Here is a 15,378-nt window from a genome sequence, read left to right as displayed (position 1 = left end):
CACTGACCCTCCTGGCAGAAGTGAGAGCTATTAGAAAGACCACTTTCCAAGTTAGAAATTTAAAATGCGTTGAGGCCAACGGCTCGAAAGGAGGCTTCATTAACGCAGAAAGAACCACATTAAGATCCCATACAACAGGAGGGGCCTTAAGAGGTGGTTTCACATTGAAAAGGCCCTTCATGAACCTTGAAACTAAGGGATGAGCTGAGAGGGGTTTTCCATGAATCGGCTCATGAAAAGCTGCAATGGCACTAAGGTGGACCCTTATCGAAGAGGATTTAAGACCAGAGTCAGATAAGGACAATAGATAGTCCAACACCAGTCCCACTGCTGTAGATATGGGATTATGGTGATGTAACAGGCACCAGGAAGAAAACCGAGACCACTTTTGTTGGTAACATTGAAGAGTAGACGGTTTCCTGGAGGCATCAATAATAGAACGGACAGGCTGAGAAAGGAGAGCATGAGCTGAAGTCAGCCCGAGAGATACCAAGCTGTCAGGTGCAGAGACTGTAAGTTGGGATGAAGAAGCGTTTGCTGATGCTGTGTAAGTAGTGAAGGAAACAGAGGAAGAGGTATGGGTTCCCTGGAACTGAGTTGAAGTAGAAGGGAAAACCAATGCTGTCTGGGCCACCGTGGAGCGATGAAGATCATGGTGGCTTGTTCCCTCTTGAGCTTGAATAAGGTGCGCAGCATGAGCGGAAGAGGAGGGAATGCATAAAGGAAGAGATTGGTCCAATCCAGAAGAAATGCATCGGGTTCCAGACGGTGAGGAGAGTAAAGTCTGGAGCAAAACAGGGGCAGTTGATGGTTGTGGGGAGATGTAAAAAAATCCACCTGAGGAGTGCCCCATTGAGAGAAAATGAACTGGAGAGTCGAGGGGTCGAGAGTCCATTCGTGAGGTTGAAGAATCCTGCTGAGATTGTCTGCTAAGCAATTCTGTTCCCCTTGGATGTAGACTGCTTTCAGGAATAGGTGACGAGCAGTCGCCCAGGTCCAAATCCTTTGAGCTTCCTGACATAAAGGACGGGATCCCGTCCCTCCTTGTTTGTTGATGTAATACATTGCAACTTGGTTGTCTGTGCAAATGAGAAGAACCTGAGGAAAAAAGAGATGTTGAAAAGCTTTGAGGGCGTAAAACATCGCTCTGAGTTCCAGGAAATTGATGTGGTGTTTCTTTTCCTGGGTAGTCCAAAACCCCTGAGTTTGGAACTCGTTCAAGTGAGCTCCCCATGCATAGGGGGAGGAATCCGTGGTGATGACCAGTTGATGAGGAGGTAGATGGAACAGTAGACCTCTGGATAGATTTGATGATTTCAACCACCAAAGAAGCGACTGTCGAAGAGACGAGGTCACAGATATGTGTTGTGAACAAGGATCCGTCGCTTGTGATCACTGAGTCGCTAGGGTCCATTGAGGAGTACGCAGGTGGAGACGTGCAAAGGGAGTGACATGTACTGTGGAGGCCATGTGTCCCAAGAGCACCATCATGTGATTTGCAGAGATGGAAGTTTCCTGGAAAACCTGCTGACAGAGATGAAGGATGGTGTGAAGGCGGTTTGGAGGAAGAAAAGCCCTCATCCGAACAGTATCCAGAATGGCTCCAATGAATTGAAGTCGCTGAGTTGGAATGAGGTGCGACTTGGGTAGATTGATTTCGAACCCCAACAGTCGAAGGAAGTAAATGGTCTGATTGGTGGCTATGTTTACGGACTGAGGAGAAGGAGCCTTGATGAGCCAGTCGTCCAGATAAGGGAAGACTTGAAAATTGTGGGAGCGGAGATAAGCTGCGACCACAATCAGACATTTGGTGAATACCCTGGGAGAGGAGGCTAGGCCGAAGGGTAGCACCTTGTATTGGTAATGATGTTGGTTGACAAGAAAGCGAAGATATTGTCTGGACATCAGATGAATTGGAATGTGAGTATACGCCTCCTTGAGATCGAGGGAACATAGCCAGTCTTCCTGAGAGAGAAGAGGGTAAAGGGTGGCAAGAGATAACATCTTGAACTTCTCCTTGACCAGACATTTGTTGAGATCTCTGAGATCTAATATTGGTCTGAGATCTCCGGTCTTTTTGGGTACAAGAAAGTACCGGGAATAAAATCCCAGGCCTTGCTGGTCTAGAGGAACTGGTTCGATGGCATTGAGAAGAAGGAGGGATTGAACCTCCTGACCGAGGAGGAGGGACTGAGCCTTGTTGGAAGCAGACTCTTTTGGCAGACTTAACGGTGGAGGAGTCTGAAAGTTTAGGGAGTAGCCGTGAGCGATGATAGCAAGTACCCACTGGTCGGAGGTGATTGCTTCCCATCGAGACAGAAAAACCTGTAGTCGACCCCCTATGGGCTGAGGTAGAGGACATGTTTTCAGTGGTGGCCCCCTCATTGTGGAACTCTCTCCCAAACTTTATTAAAAATGAAAAAGATCTTATCTCTTTTAAAAAATTTTTAAAAACTTACTTGTTTCAAGATGCATTTGACTTATGAAATGATCTTTTTTATAATCTCATATGTCTTTAATATTCTCTTCCCTTGTTTCTTTCTAATTATACCTAATGTATTCTCCCCTCCATGTAAATTTTAACAAATAATGCAATTGTAACTTTCCCCTTCCTTCCGTCTCAATCATGTTTGTCCAAATTGTTTTGTCAATGGTCTAACTTAGTTAAATTTTATGTATTACCACAATCTGCTGGTTTTTAAATTGTACATCGCTTAGAAATTTGTAATAAGCGATACATCAAATGTAAATAAACTTGAAACTTGATGAGGGAGGAAGACTGGCAATGTTCTGGAGAAGAGAGTCAAAAGGGCTGTGTCGGCTTAGGTTGAGTAGCCGGTTTTACAGTAGGCTGTTGTTGTTGACGAGCCTGTTGCTGCTGTTGACAGATATGCTACCAGAAGGAGGGAGGTAAAAAAATGTAGCCAGCACCCTGTGAGACATTACTGAGCCTCCTATGGATGACTAAGCCTGTGCTCAAACCCTTGCTAAGAAGTAGGTGAGGGACAGCAAACAGGGACAGCCCCAAACTCCTGGTACCACCAGGGCTCGGCCTGTCAACTGCAGACCTCAGTCTGCTTCTTCTTACGCAGGCAGAGCTGACACTTAAAATGGAAAGCACCGATCACTGAAAACACCAAATAAAAATTGAAAACTCTGAATAAAAATGAAAAGGGGAGAGCAGAACAAAATCACTCCTTCCATTTTGTATGCAGGTGGCAGTAGAGCTCTCAGTGATGTAGGAAGGTCATAGAAAAAATAAATCCTAAGTGGATTCCTTCTGCATAAGGCTCACAGCCATGGAGAGATAACCCGCTTGTCCAGAATGACACACCTGTTGCACTGGAAATACTTTTATTGTTTCATTTAAAGTAAAGATAAAAGGGGAAATAATTATTAGGCCAAACAGCTGTCATTACAACTATAATGGCCTAACAACTATAATGGCCTATGAAAATTTTTTTTTACTAAAAAGTTAATATCCACACATCACACTTAAACACAGCCAAACTTTATTGAAAAGTGTGATTTTGTATTATTCAATATTGCAATGAAAATAAAATATAATATCATTCTTTGCAAGATATCTTTTTGGTTTTTTTTTCTGAAAAGGGCACTGTCATATATTTAATGTGCAATCTAGACTTAAATGTACGAGTTAACACTTCTAGCAAATACTGTCTTCCAAAGTAGGTTTTCTCTACCCAGTCCTTGGGGAATCCAAGCCAGTCTAGTTTTCAAGATATCCATAATGAATATGCATGAGATAAATTTGCATGCACTGCCTCCATATATGCAAAAATCTCTTAGATACACACTGAGAATATCTTGAAAACCAGCCTGGCTTGGGATTCCCTTAGGAATATATTGAGAAACCTCTTTCTAAAGGATATAAGCATGTTTTGACACTAGGAATTCAACAATATTTTTTCCCACACAAAGGTTAATGGAAAAATAATTTCTCTAATACAAAAACAAAAGACATGTAATTTACTATAAAATGAAAAATTAATACAAAAGAGATGAAACTGTCAATTAATACATTTAAGTATTTTATTTTTCATTTTCTTGGGTCTATATTGTGAGACCTTTGATATTTTATTGGACTTCCCAAATTATTCTCACCTTTTCAATGATATCCACTGGAATACAAAGCATCTTTTTTTTTTTTTTTAAATCAAAGCTCCTTTCACGGTATATACTCATATTTCTGTATCAGAGACATCCATTACTATTTCAGGTGTACTGTCACGGTGGCTCTACAGGTGTTCTTCTATTTTACAGAGATACCTCAAAGCAGGTTTGGCTCTCAGTCTCAAAATCCATTGAGGGCTCAGCCCTGGGCATATAAATGGTTCAGCCCCCGGTGGATTTTGGGACCAAGAACGATATCTGCTTTGAAGGTTTCTTTCTAGCAGGTGCCAGATACTCAAATTACAATGGGAAATGAATGTCAATTAAATGATGATTGTTTACTATTAGTAGTAAACCCAAAACAACTGACAAAGCCTTTAAACTCCCGATGAGAATGAACACTGGCATCTAAATATTAATAAAAAATCTACTAATAATAAAGAGACTTCAGTACGGGCTCAGTCAACCCTTTGATCCACATTTAGCCCCGGGCGGGTACTTATAGATGACTAGCACCAGATCTATAAGGTCTAAATAAGCCCAGCCCCCTACATCATAATGTCCCCAAAATTAAAAAAAAAAAAAAAAAAAAAAATGATAATCATAATGACAAAAATGCTCAATGTAAATTCAAACGGGAGTAGTTTTGTTTTTTTGTAGCCTTACTATTAGTAGTGACATATCACAAAGAAGAACATAGATCTGTGTCACACTTTGTGAAGTTTATCTGCCTCGGGAACAATAAGGGATTAGGCAAAACCTTTAAGTATTCAGTCACTAAACAATGATTTTATAAGGAACAAAGGAATAAAATAAAAAAAGCTGTAATAGGATCAATGATTAAAACAGCTTTGTATTCCAGTATGTTATTACTGGAAAGGTGAGGAAAATATCAAAGATATATTAATATCTCAAAAAGTTATGATTCTTATTAAATAAAAAGGTGGGAACAGATTGCATAACATAACATAGATGACGGCAGATAAAGACCATTTGATTTTTATGCCAAAGTTGGACTTTTTGTTTCTATCACAGATTCCTTACAGCATTAATCATATTATCAAAACACCATCAACAGTTCAGTAATCCTATCCTAACATACTTTGACATGACAGAGTTGTCCTGATAAAATCAGACTACTGACATTGCATACTTGTAAAAATATCTGTGTTTGTATACTGTAGCAAAACTGTCTTACATGCTTCTCAATTATGTAGGAGACAAAACCGCAAATTAAAGCAAAACAATTGTGTATCCTTAGTCTATCAACCTATACATTAATTGCTAAAATTAGGAAGTTGTTTTTTTTTTTCTTACTGAAGATTAGTGCACGACACCTGCAGCAGGGCCCATAGGAATAAAATGGATCCTGTTGCAGATAACACATGCAAACCCAAGGGAAAAAAAAACCAACAAAAAACATAGACCCAAATAGCACTTTAACTTAGGCACCCACCAGCCTACAGTAAGAGGAAAACACCGTTTAAAAGTGTTTCTCTAAAAGACATTAGAAGGCACCGGAATCGCGCCCATGTAGGTTCTTTACAAAGCCCCATGCTATAACTATTAATAATGATGACTTAGGGCTCCTTTCACTAAGGTGCGCTAGCTACACGCTAACGCCTCCATAGAACTTGCATTAGTATTTTTCGTGTAGCGCGCGCTAAAAACACTAGCGCACCTTAGTAAAAGGAGCCCTTAATGTAGCAGCCATAATATTAACTGCATTTATAGATTATGCAGCTTAGTAAACAGACTTATCTGCCACTTCTATAACAGACATCAATATACGCTTTACTTTAATAAACCACATTTAAACAAAAAAAATCAACATTTCTCAATTTTGCCGTACATCTTCACTAGTATTTTAGTAATCACCATTGCATCCGCATAAATGTCTACTACATACATGCATCCAAATGCTAATGGTTCCTTGAGTCATTCAGCCACCGAATTAAGGAATTTATCAGCTATGAATTGCTTTTTAAAAATGTTTCATCCAATAATTTTTCAATTTTCCTTAAGAGACCTATATTTATTAATTATTCTGAATGTCCAGAGTTTCCAATTCTTCGGTAGGTCTGAAAAAGAAAAACACAATTTCTGATTTGTTTTTATAACATTTCTTTCATGCATATTTAATACATTTTATACAAATACTGACAATATCATTTGAAAACGATACCAATTTTCCTGGAGAACAAAGATAGCAACAGGAAGTGCACAGCACTACTTCAAGAAACATTACTTTATCTGCAGTATAGCTCTGACAAATCTGTATTCTGCATATGTGCATACTACACAGAAAAATATATTTTAAAATTATTTGCTCTTAGCACTGAATTTTTATGGAATGTGCACGTATGTATGGGCATGTGTAAGGAGAAATTATGTATTACAGGATAATATTCTATTCTTTAGTCAGCCACACCATTCTGCAAAGATGGTGGTGTGTGTGTGTGTATGTGGGGGGGGGGGGGGAGAGGGGTTATCCTTTCCTGCCAGCATAGAGAAAACGCCAGGTAATATAACAACACTCTTTTGACGTCCAAAACCCTTTTAAGGCCTAGACCTTTTTCTTAGACCCTGTGGGGTGAAATGCTGGCAGTCTAACTTCTTGGTTGATATGGAATGCCAAAACGACTTTTGGTAAAAAGGAGGGAACCATATGCAAATTCAGTCCCGCTTCCACAATCCAGAGAAACAGTTCTCTATATGACAGGGCCTGCAATTCTGAAACTTTCCTGGCCGAAGTAATCACTACCAAGAAGACTGCTTTAACTGTCAGATCTATGAGGGAAGCTTCCTGTAAGGGTTCATATGGGGGGGCTGTGCTGAGTCCCTCTAAGACCACATTAAGATTCCAAGATGGAAACGGTGCTCAAATCAGAGGCCATAGTCTGAGTACACCCTTCATGAACCCGACTATGTCCTGGTGGGCCACTAAAGAATCTCTTTTCTCTCAGCTCCGGAAGCAGGAGAGTCCTGCTTCTTGAACTCTAAGGGACACCACTACCATTCCCTTGTCAAGGCTGTCCTGTAAAAATGCCAGTACAAATGAGACAGGGGCATTGCCCTGCTCTAATTTTTCTTTATTGTACCAGAGTTGAAACATCTCCCGTGCCTTAGCATACGCTGAAACTGTTGTCGGCTTTTTGGCTTTAGTAACAATGGCTACTTCCGAGTACCCTTTGTGGACTAGCGCTGTGTGCTCAAGAGCCATGCTGTAAGACCAAAGCATCAAAGATCTTCTATGCAATTAGCACCTACAAGAGCAAATCTGGCCTCGCATGAAGTCTAAGACTTTGCTCCTTTTGTAGGTGAACAAGATCTGCATACTAAGGGCGCCTGTGCCCAATGGTTCTGTGTGATGAGTTATGCAGTGGATCACTCTGAAGAACCAATCTGCATTGTTTTTCATAGTTGCCATGAGGTCAAACATCTGGTAATCCCATCTGCTCACAATGGCCTAGAATGCCTGCAAAACGTCTACACTCCTGGATCTAATGTCTGCCTGCTGAGGTAATCCGCTTGAACACTGTCCACTCCAGCCATGCCCACCGCTGAGATCGCCTGCAGGTGTGTTTCTGCCCAAGAGAACAATGCTTTCACTTCCTATCAGAGCGGGTGCTCCTGGTGCCGTGGCATTGTCGGAGAAAGCTCCGACTACCTTGCCCTTCAGTAAAGACAGCAGTCTGAGCAGCGCCATCCGAATTGTTCAGAGTTCCAGTCTGTTGATAGACAACTTACATTGAGATGGGGATCCACTGGCTTTGGACCGGGTGACTGCTGCAATGAGCTCCCCCAGTCGAACAAGCTGGCATTTGTTAGGTTGACCCAAGAATTGATCAGAAGAGGAACCACTTTATCAAAGACTGCGCTTGGCTACTGTCCAGGGGAGTGGAGCTTGCAGGTAGTTTCTGAGGTGACCAGCGAGATAGCAATGTTTGCCCTTGCTCAGGGCACTACCTCTATTGTGATTTCTATGGACCCCAGGACTTGCAGGTAATGCCATGCAGTAGGCTCTGGCTTGGTCAACAAGTCTGTAATCTGACCATGAAGCTTCTGTTAGCATGCTTCTGGAAGACAGACGGCCTTCTGCCATGTTGAATAAGACTTCCGGATGTGTGTTGGTACCAGGTTGCTTTTCCGGAAGTTCACAATCCATCCCAGACTGTGCAGCATCTTGACAACTGCTGAACTGCCCTTTCTCCCTCCGGGCGGGACAGTGCCCTAATGAATCATTCGTCCAAGTATGGGTGAACCTGCCAACCTGCTCTGCGAAGATGAGCGGCTACCAACATTCAGGGCATTGTTGCTAGTCTAAAGGGAAGTGCTGAGAATTTGAATGTGATTTTCCAACACATAGAATCTGAGGAATTTCCTGTATTCTGTGAAGGTGAGGATGTGAAGGTAAGCTTCCGTTAAATCTAAAGCAACCAGAAATTCTCCTGCTGCAACACTGCAACGACTGAGTGAACAGTTTCCATGCAAAACTGAGAAACTCTAAGGGCTGTGTTTGTCATGCTCGAAATCCAGAATGGGCCTCCACTCCTCTGAGCCTTTCTTTGGCACGATAAAGTGCCCTCACCGCCCCCTCACCGCGTCATAGGTCGCATCGGCGCCCGGGCTCCCCTTTAAGAAGAAGGGAGCCAACGGCGCCCAGCCGTTCGGCGCCCGGCGAAGGCGAGCAGCAAAGGCGCTCGCCTTAGCGAGAGCGCCTTTGCGAAGGAGCCTTGCGAGGGAACCAGAAACGCCAAATAATTCACTTTCTTTTCTCTTTTCTCTCTCTCTTACCCACAGCAGGAGCACACCAGCACTTCACGAGAGCGATGGAGGACCCAGGATCCCAGAGGTACTTTCCGGTATACTGCACAGAGTGTAATATGTACGACTACCTCCCCTTGGGAAGGCGGGAGTACATATGCAGTCGGTGTCAGGAACTGGAAAGCCTGAGGATGGAGGTCGGCAGATTGAGGGTCAGGGTCCAGGAACTGGAGGGACTGCGCAACACAGAGGAGATGAGCTGGTCAACCAAGGACACAGACGGAGCAGGCCCCATTGTGGACCAGGTGAGGGACCTCGAGAGATTCATCGAGGAGGCCTATAGGAGGAAGGTGGAGGAACAGGACCAGCAGCTGCACAGACGGATGTCGGCAGACGAGACCCAGGATCCACAAGGCGACACCGGGGAAGGACCTAGCGGAGGAACCACGCAAGAGGAGGAGACCGTGACTCACCGGGACCCCGAGGGAGAGACACCACACTACACCGAGGACACGGACCTGAGACAGAGGAGGTTGCTGAGGAAAGGGAAGTCTGCTATTGTGGTGGGAGACTCGATCTTGAGAGAGGTTGATAGTCACGTAGCTGGAGGAAGGGAGGACCGGCTGGTGACTTGTCTCCCAGGGGCCAAGACACGAAACGTCACTGATAGGATCGAGAGGATCCTGGACGGAGCAGAGACTGCGGTGATAATCCACGTCGGAACAAACGATGTGAGCCGGAGGAACTTCAGCATGGCCACACTGACTGACCAGTTCAGGGTCCTGGGACGAAAGCTGAAGCGGAGTACCCGGAGAATAGCATTCTCAGAGATCCTGCCTGTACCGAGAGCAGATGCAAAGAGGCAGGCAGACCTCCAGGCTGTGAATGCATTGTTGAGGAGATGGTGCCAGGAGGAGGGCTTCCACTTTGTGAGGAACTGGACGTCCTTCTGGGGAAAGAGCAAGCTCTACCGGCGGGACGGCCTGCACCTGAGCACAGCGGGAACAAGACTACTGGCAGCCAATGTGAGGAAGGAGATCGAGAGGGCTTTAAACTGAGGAGAGGGGGAAAGCTGACAGCTGATCTGATGTTGACGCTTCGGACAAAAGTATCCAGAACAGATGCTGAACGGGCTGACTGCAAGGAGGAAGTAGAGAGACCGGTGGATCTTATGATCAGACAGCGAGGGAAACATCAGGTAAAGGGAGCTTGCTGGGAGGAGACTAAGGGGCATGGAGACACAAGGGGACTGGGTGGCACGAGGGCGAAAGCTGAGGGCAATATAGGGGTGCCACAAGGCGAGGGGGATCAAACGGAGGCTCAAGGGATGATAGCCCAGGAGGGGGCCGGTAGGGTTAGAAAACCCAGAGGAAAAGCGGGGAAGTGGGGTGGCGGGAATGTGGGGAAACCGAAAGCTACGAGGGTAAAGGCTGAGGGCAAAGCAGAAGCACAGGGAACAGGAGAACTGCCCGAAGTTCAAGGGGAGGCGGCCCAGGTAAATACAGAGGTGGAGGAAAAACGACGGGACCTGCGGTGCTTGTATGCAAATGCAAGAAGCCTCACGGCCAAGATGGGTGAATGAAAGGTTGTGGCCAAGGGGGAAGACCTGGATATAATTGGAATTACAGAAACATGGTGGACAGAGGAGAATCAATGGGATGTGGCGCTGCCGGGGTACAAGCTCTACAGGAGGGACAGGACCCACAAGAAGGGGGGAGGCATAGCACTATATATAAAGGACTCTATCTACTCGGTCGGGATGGATATGGCAAAGAAGGCAGAGGGGCTGGAATCGCTATGGGTCAAATTGCCGGGAAACAAGGGTGCAGGCATAAAACTGGGGCTGTACTATCGCCCACCTGGTACGCTGGAAGGAGTCGGAAACGACTTGGAAGCTGAACTGAGACAAGAATGCAGGACTGGAAGTGTAACAGTAATGGGGGATTTCAACTACCCGGGGATTGACTGGAGTATGGGTCATTCCAACTGCACTAGGGAAACAGGATTTGTAGAAGCTGTGAGGGACTGCTTCATGGAGCAACTAGTCAGGGAACCGACGCGAGGGAGTGCTACTCTTGACCTCATCCTAAACGGATTAGGGGGGCCTGCAAGAGGGGTAGAAGTGGGAGGACCACTAGGCAACAGTGACCACAACGCGATCAGATTCACATTAGAAAGGGGGACACCCACAGTATGGAGGACCGCAACAACTGCGCTCAGCTTCAGGAAAGGGAACTATGTTGCTATGAGGGAAATGGTGGGGAGGAAGCTCAGAAACATCCTTAGGATGGAGACTGTAGGAAGCGCCTGGACCCTATTCAGGGACACCCTGCAGGAAGCACAAAGAATGTACGTCCCCAGTTTCAGGAAAGACGGCAAGAACAAGCGGTCAAAGGACCCGGTTTGGATCTCAACAGAAGTAAAGAGGGCAATAAATGATAAAAAAGTATCCTTCCGGAGATGGAAAAAGGACCCAAAGGAGGAAAATCACCAGGCGCACAGGAAATGCCAAAAGGAATGCCACCGAGAGGTTAGAAAAGCAAAAGGGAAATACGAAGAGGGGCTGGCCAGGGAGGCGAAAAACTTCAAGGCATTCTTCAGTTACGTAAAGGGGAAGCGACCAGCGAGAGAGGAGGTGGGGCCGTTGGACGATGGGGATAGGAAGGGAGTGATTAAGGAGGATAAAGAGGTAGCTGAGAGGTTGAACACGTTCTTCTCGTCGGTTTTCACGAGAGAAGACACATCTAATATACCGGACTCAGAGGAGCTCATGAGTGGGGAACAGGCTGAAAAACTGGAACACATAGAGGTAAGTAAGGAGGATGTCCTCAAACAGATAGACAGGTTAAAATGCGGCAAATCGCCGGGCCCAGACGGGATCCACCCAAGGGTTCTAAAGGAACTAAGACAAGAAATAGCGGGCACAATCCAGCATGTTTGCAACCTATCCTTGAAAACTGGAGAGGTACCAGAGGACTGGAAATTGGCGAATGTCACACCTATCTTCAAGAAGGGATCGAGGGGTGACCCCGGGAACTACAGGCCGGTGAGCCTGACTTCAATTATAGGGAAGATGGTGGAAGCTATGATCAAGGACAGTATTTGCGAGCACATCGAGGGAAATGGCCTACTGAGAACAAGCCAGCATGGATTCTGTAAGGGAAGGTCATGCTTAACGAACCTTCTGTACTTCTTTGAGGAAATAAGCAGTCGGGTGGACAATGGGGAACCTATAGACATCATTTACCTCGATTTTCAAAAGGCTTTCGACAAGGTGCCACATGAAAGGCTGCTTAGGAAGCTGTGGAATCACGGGGTGGGAGGGGATGTGCACAGATGGATCGAGCACTGGTTGTCGGGTAGACTGCAGAGGGTCGGAGTAAAGGGACAATATTCTGACTGGCGGGGAGTCACGAGCGGTGTGCCACAGGGATCGGTGCTGGGGCCGTTACTCTTCAACATATTTATCAATGACCTGGAAAAGGAGGCAAAGTGCGAGGTTATAAAATTTGCAGATGATACCAAACTGTGCGGCAGAGTTAGGTCCAGGGAGGAGTGTGAGGACCTACAAAGGGACCTGGACAACCTGGAAGACTGGGCAAACAAATGGCAAATGCGCTTTAACGTGGAAAAATGCAAGGTCATGCATATAGGGAAAAAGAACCCGTTGTTCAACTACAAATTGGGGGGGGGCATTGTTGGGAGACAGCAGTCTTGAGAGAGACTTGGGTGTGCTGGTGGATGCATCACTGAAGCCATCTGCACAGTGCGCAGCAGCCTCGAAAAAAGCCAACAGGATGCTGGGCATCATAAAGAGGGGCATAACAACCAGGACGCGGGAAGTCATCATGCCATTGTATCGAGCGATGGGTGCGTCCACATCTGGAATACTGCGTTCAATATTGGTCGCCGTACCTCAAGAAGGACATGGCAGTACTTGAGAAAGTCCAAAGGAGAACGAAACTGGTAAGAGGGCTGGAACACTGCCCATACGCTGAGAGGTTGGAAAGGCTGGGGCTCTTCTCTCTGGAAAAAAGGAGGCTCAGGGGAGATATGATAGAGACCTTCAAGATCATGAGGGGCATAGAGAGGGTGGATAGGGACAGATTCTTCAGGCTGAAGGGGACAACAGGTACGAGGGGGCACTCGGAGAAACTGAAGGGAGATAGGTTCAAAACAAATGCAAGGAAGTTTTTTTTCTCACAAAGGGTTGTGGACACTTGGAATGCGCTACCGGAGGAAGTGATCAGGCAGAGTACGGTACAGGGATTCAAACAGGGATTGGACGGATTTCTGAGGGATAAAGGGATCGTGGGATACTGAGAGAGGTGCTGGGATGTAACACAAGTATAGAAAGCTAATCAGGCAATAAGTATAGAAACCCAATCAGGTCGTGCATGTGCAAGACCGGAGGGTTAGGACTTCGATGGGAAGATAGGACTTCAATGAGAAACCAAGGTGGCAAGGGAGCCCCTTCTGGTGATTCAGACAGGTCGTGACCTGTTTGGGCCGCCGCGGGAACGGACTGCTGGGCAGGATGGACCTATGGTCTGACCCGGTGGAGGCACTGCTTATGTTCTTATGTTCTTATATGGAGCATCTGCCAGAGCCTGAGTCAACTGGAGGGACTATTTCTATGGCTTGAACATCTAGCAATCTGTGTATCATATTACTTAATTCTGTTTGCTTTCTTTGGCCAGCCTGCTAGCGAAACCACAAACCAGTTGAAGAGAAGGTATGCAAACTCTTATCTTGTAACCCACTTTGATAATGTCCAGGACACAGCGGATGGACATGATACGTTCCCAACCCCCAGAAAATCTAATAGCCAGCATCCAATCTTCAGAGGAGTATCATGAGAGTTGATGTTATTGTGGCTTTTTGGCTGGCACTGTGGAGCGGGAATTTGAATCCTGGTTCCTCTTGAACCCAGAAAATCTGTCTGAAACCTTGAAAAGTTTTCTGAGTGGAGGCTCCTGTGGAACTTTAATGAGAGTGTTGCGAGCCTGAAAAGAACTCCCGTCTTTAGCCTGTAGGTGTTCAGGGTCTGCTGCCTGGCAAAGATTTGGTTCAGCGATATTGTACATTGGCTACAAGATCTTCTAGGCCCTTGCAAAACAGTATCCGTCCTCTAAAAGACAGCCTGCTCAATGTTGCTTTAAAGGTCGAATCACCTGCCCATTGTCTGATCCAAAGAATATGACAGGCAGCAATCGAAATGGCTGAGGCTTTCCCCATGACTCTGGTAATGTCACAGAAGGCATCAGCTGCAGAGGCTCAGAGTCCGTCAGGCTCTGGTTTCTTAGTCTAGAGCAGACATGGACAACTCCAAATGAATATGCATGAGATCTATTTGCATGCACTGTTTTCAATGCATATTCATTGGGGAAATCCTGAAAACCCGATTGGATTCCGGCCCTCAAGGACCAGAGTTGCCCACCCCTGGTCTAGAGTGTGAAGCGCGTGCCATGAAGGAGGCTGTGGCTGTAGCCTTGACCCCTAAGGTCAAAGCCTCAAACTTCCTCTCAAGGACCATATCTACTCTGCAGTCCTACAGATCTTTTAAAACCAACCTTCCCTCACTGGGTAGGGAAGTGTGTTTGGTCACCTAGGCTACCAAGCAGTCCACTTTTGGCAAAGCAAACATTTGCTGGAATTCCTGATCCGTGGGATACAGTTTAGCCATTCTCAGGGAGCCTTCAGGGGTCTCCCAAGGCTCTGTGATTAAGACCCTCACATCCAGGTGCTATGGGAAAGATATGGGCCAGGACCCTGCTCAGAAGAAAACACTGTGAATATGGAGTTTGCAGGGTCTGACCAATGGCCCATCAAGCCCAATAGGTCATTCTCACGGTGGTCAATCCAGGTCACTAGTACCTGGCTAAAACCCAAAGAGTAGCAATATTCCATGCTACCGATACAGGGCAAGCAGAGGCTTCCCCCAAGTCTTAATAACAAACTATGGACTATTCCTCCAGGAATTTGGCCAAACTTTTCTTAAAACCAGCTATGCTATCCGCTTTTACCACAACCTCTGGCGTGTTCCAGAGCTAACTATTCTCTTTGTAATTTTTGAAGGAGTGATAAATTGATCCACTTGTACCCGCTCTACTCCACTCAGGATTTTGTAGACTTCAATCATATTTCCCCTCAGCCTTCTCTTTTCCAAGCTGAAGAACCCTACCTTTTTAGTCTTTCTTCATATGAGAGGAGTTCCATCCTTTTATCATCTTGGTCGCTCTTTTTTGAACCTTTTCTAGTGCCACTATATCTTTCTTGAGATAAGAAGAACAGAATTGAATGCAATACTCCAGGTGAGGTTGCACCATGGAGATATAAAAAGCCATTGTAATATCTTTAGTCTTTTTAAATAATTCCTAGCATCTTGTTTGCTTTTTTGGCCGCTGCCACACATTGGGTGAAAAGTTTCATCATATTGTCTACAATGGCACCAAGATCTTTTTCTTGGGCACTAAA

At 45.5% G+C, this 15,378-nt stretch overlaps 1 protein-coding gene across 2 annotated transcripts in view; it reads right to left on the bottom strand.

The window, feature by feature from the left end:
- Positions 1 to 3,535: 3,535 nt before the first annotated feature.
- Positions 3,536 to 15,378, bottom strand: part of TDRD15 (tudor domain containing 15) — a 30,556-nt gene continuing 18,713 nt past the window's right edge. For both annotated transcript variants that reach the window (XM_033935582.1, XM_033935583.1), the window contains exon 3: positions 3,536 to 6,215. The gene's annotated coding sequence lies outside the window, so the exon portion shown is untranslated. The remainder of the gene's footprint in view (positions 6,216 to 15,378) is intronic.

Source organism: Geotrypetes seraphini, chromosome 3 (genome assembly GCF_902459505.1).
Source record: "Geotrypetes seraphini chromosome 3, aGeoSer1.1, whole genome shotgun sequence".
Lineage (NCBI taxonomy): Eukaryota > Metazoa > Chordata > Amphibia > Gymnophiona > Dermophiidae > Geotrypetes > Geotrypetes seraphini.
The sequence above is the reverse complement of the archived record's forward strand: the minus strand, read 5'-3'. Positions and strand labels throughout refer to the sequence as shown.